The sequence below is a fragment of the Parasteatoda tepidariorum genome, chromosome 5 (genome assembly GCF_982258835.1).
Source record: "Parasteatoda tepidariorum strain Cologne lab strain chromosome 5, Ptep-v5.0, whole genome shotgun sequence".
In the NCBI taxonomy this organism is placed as follows: domain Eukaryota; kingdom Metazoa; phylum Arthropoda; class Arachnida; order Araneae; family Theridiidae; genus Parasteatoda; species Parasteatoda tepidariorum.
Genome location: NC_141759.1, coordinates 50,584,299 through 50,592,733, shown reverse-complemented (window position 1 = coordinate 50,592,733; position 8,435 = coordinate 50,584,299).

The following is an 8,435-nucleotide window of genomic DNA, read 5'->3' as shown; positions in this document are numbered from 1 at the left end:
TTCTATTTATTTTTCGATGCACTTTTTTTTTCAAAAAGCATATGTGCAGAACCGAACTAGAACCAGAAAATGGCTCGGGAATTCGAAGAGACCAGTCTGAAGCAGCTCTCGTCACAGCAAAATTCTAAATATATAATATGGAAAAAATTCAATGTATTCTACAGAATTGAAAACTTTAAAAAAATTAAATAATTCTTTAATGTTATTTGGCAGAAAAAATCAAAACTAAAAAATGCACTTTTTTTCTTCAAAATTCGAACCAGAAAATGGCTCTGCAATTTGAAGAGACCAGTCGAAAGTAGCTCTTGTCACGGCAAAATTTTAAATATACATAACAGAAAAAAATTATAAGGTATCCTGCAAAAATTTAAAAGCTTTTTGAAAAACAATATATCTTTCGTAGTTTTTGAGGCAAGCAAGGTGCATAATATCGAAACGATCGATACTGAGAAACGAATTTTAAGGAAATGACCTGGATAAAGCACAAATTGTAATGACAACATTGGTTCGTACCTGCGAGAAATAGACTTTCAAAAACTCTAAGAGCAATTTTTTTTCTCTTTAATACCCGTTTGACGGTGACGGTTTTTTTGAAAAAAATTAGCTTTAATTGGAAGAACAGAACTATAAAAACAATTCAATCCAATAGTTCAATGAATTTAACTATGAAAATAGTTTACTTCTTATTTTAAGCGAACTTTTAATGGAAATAAGTAGAACTCAGCAAACTACACTCATACACATATTTTGTAGACTAGGATAATTATTTCATTAAATTTTCCTTAAAATTATACCTTCGGGAATTTTCCAGACTCTCTGAAAGACCAGTCCGGAACTGTATGGAAGATGACCATAATTCGAGTCTAGAAATCACGAAAAAAGAAAAGAAAAAAAAATGAGAAAAGAACTGGAAAAGATAGCACCTTATTTATTATATTGAAAATTAAACGTTCAAGTCGATTCGGGCCGTTAAACCCAGTTACAATGTACTTAAATATTTATTCGAATGTAACGTAATATTTAAAAAAAAAAATAATTACGATACAAAGCTTAAATTAAATTTGACGGAAAGGAACTTTTAATATTTTATAAACTGCTGTTTGTAGAAAATGCAACACCATGAAAGAATCATCAGAATCAAATGAAATTTAATGCAGAAACGACTTGTACTGATACAAATAAATGATGAAATTTTCAAAACAAAAGAAACAAATTAAGCGTCCGAAATCAGTATTTGGTGCAGCCACCACGCGCTGCAATAAGTGCTGCTATACGACGTGGCATGGAGTCAAACAGATGTTGAATATCTGCTTGAGGAAGAGAATTCCATATCGCTTGTATGCGCAACCAAAGTTCGTCTTTGGAAACTGCAGGACGCGGATCACGAGTGAGACGCCGACCAACCATATCCCACACGTGCTCAATAGGCGACATATCCGGCGAATAAGCAGGCCAAGGAAGAAGTTGCATGCGTTGTGCTGAACAGAAGTCTCTAACAGTCCGCGCAACATGTGGGCGTGCATTATCCTGCTGAAAGATAGCTCCAGGGATGCCTTGAAGGAAAGGAACGACTTCGGGCTGTAGCACTTCACGGACGTATCTGTTTCTATTGAGATTACCCTCAATTCGTATCAAATTGGATCGTCCATGATACGAAATCGCACCCCAGACCATAACTCCGGGTGTTCGACCACTATGTCGTTCAATAATACACTCAGGAAGGCAGCGTTGACCGGCATAACGTCTAACACGAACACGGCCATCATGGGTCCACAAATTGAAGCGTGATTCATCTGAAAAGACAACTTGGTGCCAATCAGCTCGCCAGTCTCTGTGCTCAAGAGCCCACTGCCGACGCAGCCGTCGATGATCCGCCGTGAGGGGAATCCTGTATAATGGCACTCTTGCACGCAATCCACGGCGCAGCAGACGACGACGAATTGACGAAGCCGACAATTGTACACCTGTAGCAGTAGACCAATGTGCTGCCAGCTGCCTGGAGGAAGCTGTGCGATCATTCACCGCCATGCGGAGCAGGTGTCGATCATCGCGCTCTGACGTCACCTTCTGTCGTCCAGTGCCTGTTTTTCGAGTTGTTCGGTGCTCGTCGGTCCACTGCTTCCAAACTCGCATCACTGTGGAACTGTTCCACTGCATACGAGCTGCTATTGCGCGATAGGAAAATCCTCCTTCTCGAAGGCCGATTATCCTCCCTCGTTCAAACTCCGTAAGTTGCTTGAATTTCTTATTCTTCCGTCGTGGAGGCATACTCAGGTCTCACTAAACGTTTGCCACTAACAAATAATCATAGACTATTTTCAACGTCCCGCTACAGCACTTTATTTATACGCTTTCAGCATCAATTCAGAGGGCGCTGCGCGCGCCACGCACGCGCGATGGCTCTGAAACTTTATTAATTTGCATAATATCCTATAATTGACATTTGCTGCGAATTTCATTTGATTCTGATGATTCCTTCATGGTGTTGCATTTTCTACAAACAGCAGTTTATATTTCGCTCAAGGACTGCAATAGTGACACAACACAAAAAACACGTGAATTCAACTTGAGTTAAAAACACAAACTAAAACTGTAAAACACAACTCTATTTTCAAAAAAAAAAAAAAACTGCCAATACCAACGTTAAGAAACTTAACAACTTTTAATTATTTTAAACATATTCAACAATGCCAACAAAAAAAGAACATCGTACCAAACAACAAAACAGAAAAAACATCAGTGGCGTAACTAGATCAATGATTATCGTTTTTCAATTTATTGTCGTTTTCAAATAAATGATCTAGTTCATCGCTTTTAACAACTTAAAGGTAGTCTTCATTTAAGCAAACTAGAGTATTTATATGCACTAGTGGGTTGCGCCCCCTGCTCGCTAACGCTCGCCAACCCCCGAAAAGTGTTACGCAATTGTATATGGTTTGCTTCGCAAACCAAGCTCGCTTCGCTAGCTACTAACTTAGGTACATTGCAAAGGCACAAAATTCTAAGAATTCAAAACAATGATTCAAATCCATATAAATGTTTTTTTTTTAAAAAATTACATCTTTTTAGTAAATACAGGGATGAGATTCTTCCGCGAATTCGCGGATTTCCGCTTTTTTTCAGATTTTTCCATTTTCCCCGCTAATTTCTGCTGAAATTTTTTTTTGCACAAGTTAAAATTTTTTATGAGGAATTTAATTTTCGGTGGAGCGAAATTATTGAAGTCCTTATTCCTCCCTCTGAAGTTTCCTAAAAATCATTTCCTTGGGATAAAACTGGTTGACCTTTATACAGGGATGAGAATTTCAGCCTTTCTATCAAAATATCCGATTCTCTAAGAGTTTAGTTTTTTTTATAAATATCCCACTTTTTTTTTTTTTAAATTCTGTCGTTGAAGTAACATAATTATATTTATTTATGATTTTCAAAGATAAACAGAAAATTCAATCTTAGCCCTAGCTGCTAACTCTTCCGCATTTTTACTTATATTAGCTATTTTCTCCGATTTCACGCCCAGAAAATCCGTCGGCTGGATAGCTCGTATTGTCGTAATTCAGACGTCGCTGCTTCTGGTATTCTGGCGTGAAAACAAAAAAAAAGAGAACAAAAATTGAGGTGAAAATATTTATTTACTCATTCAATTAATCTTGTAAATTTTTATTTATTTTGTCTAAACAAAAACAATACAAACAAGCCTTTTAGAAATCCCAAGTTCAGACTCTGCAAATATCTTGATTTTTATTCCCGCGATTTTAATATCAATCATCGATTTTCGTATTTACCTGATTTAAAAGTTGCGCATCGCGATTCTTATTTACGAGATTTAAAAATCCAATATCGTGTTTTGTATTTATGCATTTTCAAAATCGCGATTTCATTATCAAATCTCGATTTTCGTATTTACCTGATTTGAAAGCTGAACGTTGCGATTCTTATTCAGGCGATTTAAATATTGTACATTGCGATTCTTACTTACGAGATTTAAAAAGTCAATATCGTAATTTGTATTTACGAGCTTTTAAAACCCTATGTAGTAATTCATATTCACGCGAGCTTAAAATCCAATGTCGTGATTCCTTTTTGCGGTTGTAATATCGCACGATTTAAAAATTATGCATCGTGATCTAAATATTTAAAAATCTTGATTTGTATTTTCGCATTTTTAAAATTCGATGTAGAGCTTCATATTTACGTGATTTAAAAGCCTCATATCGGGATTTATAATCACATGGTTTACAAGTTTAAAAATCGCACTTTTTTTGTTTATATATATATATATATATATATATATATATATATATATATATATATATATATATATATATATATATATATATATATATATATATATATATATATTTTTTTTTTTTTTCTTCTTCTTGGATTTCCTCTTTTTTACTTTCTGACTACTTTCATCCCTGTAAATACTAAGTCATTAAAATAAATTTGAATTCAAATAAATGACATGTAATTAGTTAAACCTATTAGAAATGTGCCATAGTATAATTCGTGATATAAATCAAAAATCGTCAAATAAATTCGTAATATATAAATTCGTGAAAGAAAGCGCTTTCGACAAAATACTAAAATAGAGATCTATCGGCAAAGACTACTCACTTCTGCCTAGCTTAATAGTAGGAGATTGCCGCAGTTGATGCTCTCTGGTTATTTCAGTTTCCGTTTTCAAAAGCACTATATGTTGAGCCACCTCAGCTAGATTTGGCATGTGACATTTTTAGCGGCTATCATTGGTTGATTCCCCGTGTAAGGAAATAGTAACGTAAACAAAACAAAGCAAACGTTGCCACCTGCGAAGAAGAAAGACAGCCAAAATTTGGGAGCCACGTAAGAGAATTATATATATTGTTAGATTTTCCTTAGCAATGAAAACTTTAAGCCCACTCATCTCAAAACATGATTTTTTGAGTTGTGCCTATATTGCAGTCCATGAGCGATTTGATTTGAACTGACCGGCATGTGTAGGGGTCAGGGAACTGGCCTATCATCTGAAAGGTTCTAAGTTCGAATCCCGGGCAAGGCATGAATGTTCTTTCATTCTCTGTACTATCTGTCCTTACTGTGGGAGCAACGTTGGCCCACCTAATATATAGTGCCCCTGGAAAAGTGGCCAACAAATCTGCCCTTCAGATGCCTGTATGACGTATGTCTGTCATTCCACAGGCGGGCATCGGAATTTTTTTTTTTTTTTTTTTTGATTTGTAATTTGAATCATATAATTGGTAAACTCGAATTTAATGTAATAAACATGCATTCGTATGTAATTCGATATTTAAAAAAAAGTTTTCTGTTCCTACAAAGATTAATTTAAAGTTAAGTGAAATAAGCTTTGAATAATTTATAAATTTTAATTGTGTGTGTGATTATATAATAAATATATCAAGAATATTTCCATAAATAAATATATCAAAAATTTGAAGGTATCTCTATAAATCCATTCTACTGCTCAATTTTTTTGAATAATCAAACTGATTTCAGAGTTTTTTTTTTTTTTTTTAATGTAGCCAGTCTCGTTTATGATTTGGCTGTTGTTATAATGCGGCTATATTTTGAAAATGTATATCAGGATAGAACGTCCTTTAAAAATTCATGTAGCTTATAAACATTATAACAAAGGAAGAATTGCATAATTGTTTTATTTTTCATTATTAACCCATTTAATTACTAACATTTCCTAATAATGAATGTTAATAATTTCATTATTATCATTCATTACTAGTTTTCATTATTGACCCTTTGACGCAGAGTCCCTATCAAAAAAATTTTAATACTTTTTTTCATCTATCTATCTATATTATATAAAACGCTAATACGTATGTATGTATCAATAAAACCGATGATATTTCTTTTCTCGCGTTGGCAACAGTTTTCATTTTTAATTGATAGGCTTCGGCGCGCAAGAGCACGTAGTGAGCATCAAATGGCTAATCGGGTGAATTCTCACCGAATTTTTAAAAAAAATTCTCACAAAATTATCTTCATCGAAGCCGATGTTCCGGCGACATCTGGCGTTCAGTACTATTTCATATTGTTTTACAACACATGCTTTTAGCCCTCTTGTGGGAAACTCTTTAAAACAAAACTTACAGCAGTTACTTTTCTCAACAACTGAAATTTAGAACAGTGTGATTAAGAAAAATATGTGAACTGTTTGCAATTTCAAATTTATATTGAAATGCACAGGTTTAGAATTTTCTACAGTGAAAAGTTTTCGGAACTTCAGTCTTCAAAAAAGTATACAAAAGCTAGACGTTAAGAACGTATCCAATGCGCGAGCAATCCGAAATGAACTGGGAAAGCAGTTCCGGGGGTTGGCGAGCGCCAGCGAGCAGGGGGCGAAGCGTTCTAGTTATTTTGTATTATTTTAGGTCAAGGCAAATGAAAAATATTATATTTAACATTTTAATAATTTTTCGTTATGAAATACGGCATGAAACAACGGTGTCTTTTTTGCATTAAAGGTAAAATCTTCCAAACACGGCCCATTTCTGAACAATAATTTTTCAAATTTGCACTTATTTACAATTATTTAGATCTAAGAGAAACAGTTAATCATTATAAAGATTACTTTAATTTTTAAAATAAATAATTAATAAATGTTTGAAAATTAAGAGAAACGTTTTTTTTAACATTCTTTTGGGATTTTATATTTTAGTACAAATATAATTCCAAATAGATTTTTTAGTAGCTTTTAGACTGATTTTATAGTTAAAAAATACCAAAAAATATGTTTGCTTGTAAACAGAGCTTCAGAAAATAAACACCGATGTATCCTCCGCGTCAGAGGGTTCAATGAGTTAAATTTTGTTGAAAATTATTCTATTCATTCTATTATTATTTGAAAAGAGCCTATTCAGTTTCCATAACAATTGCTTAGTTTTCAGAAAACTGAAAATAAATAAATAAATTAATGAAAAATGTAAAAAGTTTTTTTGTAAAGTATTTATATTTTTGATATTTCGGAATTTTGTCCCTCGACAAATCTTACGATTGCATTTACGTAACGTTATGTAACTCTAATACAGAGTTGCTAAACTTGTTTATTTTGTTGTATTTAACTATTAATGATAGACTATTATTCTATTAGAATACCTTTGAAAAGTGAGTCATGATGGCATGGTTTTATTCGTAATAACTTAGATTTTTCTCATTTTTTAAAAAACAATTTAAAGCAATGATATAGAAGATTAAAAAATTTATAGATTGTTTAACTCTACTCATTTAGTGTCAGACTTTACTTTAAATGTCTTAAAAAGTTACGATTGGTTAGTGTAAATACCAATCAGATTATTTTTCAAAATTCATAAAAAACGTGCATTAGTCTTTAATCTTCTGATGGATAAATTTGAAGTAAAGGAAGATTCTCAGAAAAAAAAGTCACTGAAATTTATTAAAGACTTGTGACCAAGATCATATAGTTGTTGTTGTTGTTAATTTACGTCGCACAAGAGCTGCACAATGGGCTATTGGCGACGGTCTGGGAAGCATCTCGGAGGATGATCCGAAGACATGCCATCATAATTTTGATCCTCTGCGGAGGGGATGGCACCCCCGCTTCGGTAGCCCGAAGACCTGCGAGCGAAGTCGAGCACTTTACGGTAGAACAGTTTAACGAGGACCAATACCGCACACCCCTAGGTCCCTACGCAGACTGATCTATGTGGCCACCCATCCGCACACTGACCGCAGCCAGTGATGCTTGACTTCGGTGATCTGCTGGGGACCGTGTCTTAACGATCAGTCCACTGCGGGACCCAAGATCATATAGAAGCTGAAATTAAACACAAAGATCTCATAAGAGTAAGTTGTTAGTTCGTGTCCTTAAGTCAGTGTTCCCTACCTTTTTGAACACCGAAGTCAAGCATCACTGGTTGCGGTCAGTAAGCGGGTGGGGGACCACTTTGAGCAACCTGCGTGGGGACAGAGGGTGCGTGGTATCAGTCCTCGTTAAACTGTTCTACCGTAAAGTGCTCGACTTCGCGCACAGGTCATCGGGCTACAAAAGCAGGGGAGCCATCCTCTCTGCAGAGGATCAGAATTGTGATGGCATGTCTTCGGATCATCCTCAGGGATGTTTCCCAGACCGTCGCCATTTTGGGCAGGTCTAGTGTGAAATAAATAAAGTACCTACCTAACTACCCATTTTATCTCCGTGGGTCAGTCTACGTTTGATAATTTTACTTCGGCCTGCTGAAGAGGGGACATAAAGTGTTCATATTTTGAATTGTTTTGATTCAATAATTTTAATTTAATTGTACTTAAACAGGTCTTCAAAATAAAATATAATTGCATGCGGGTAGAGCTTTAGGGGACGTCTCTCAACAGCTGGCTAACCTCTCGTCCATGGAAAGCCGTACCGTTTTATCCACGGGCTTGTACCAGTCCACAGGCATGAAGTTTGAGAACACTGTCTTAAG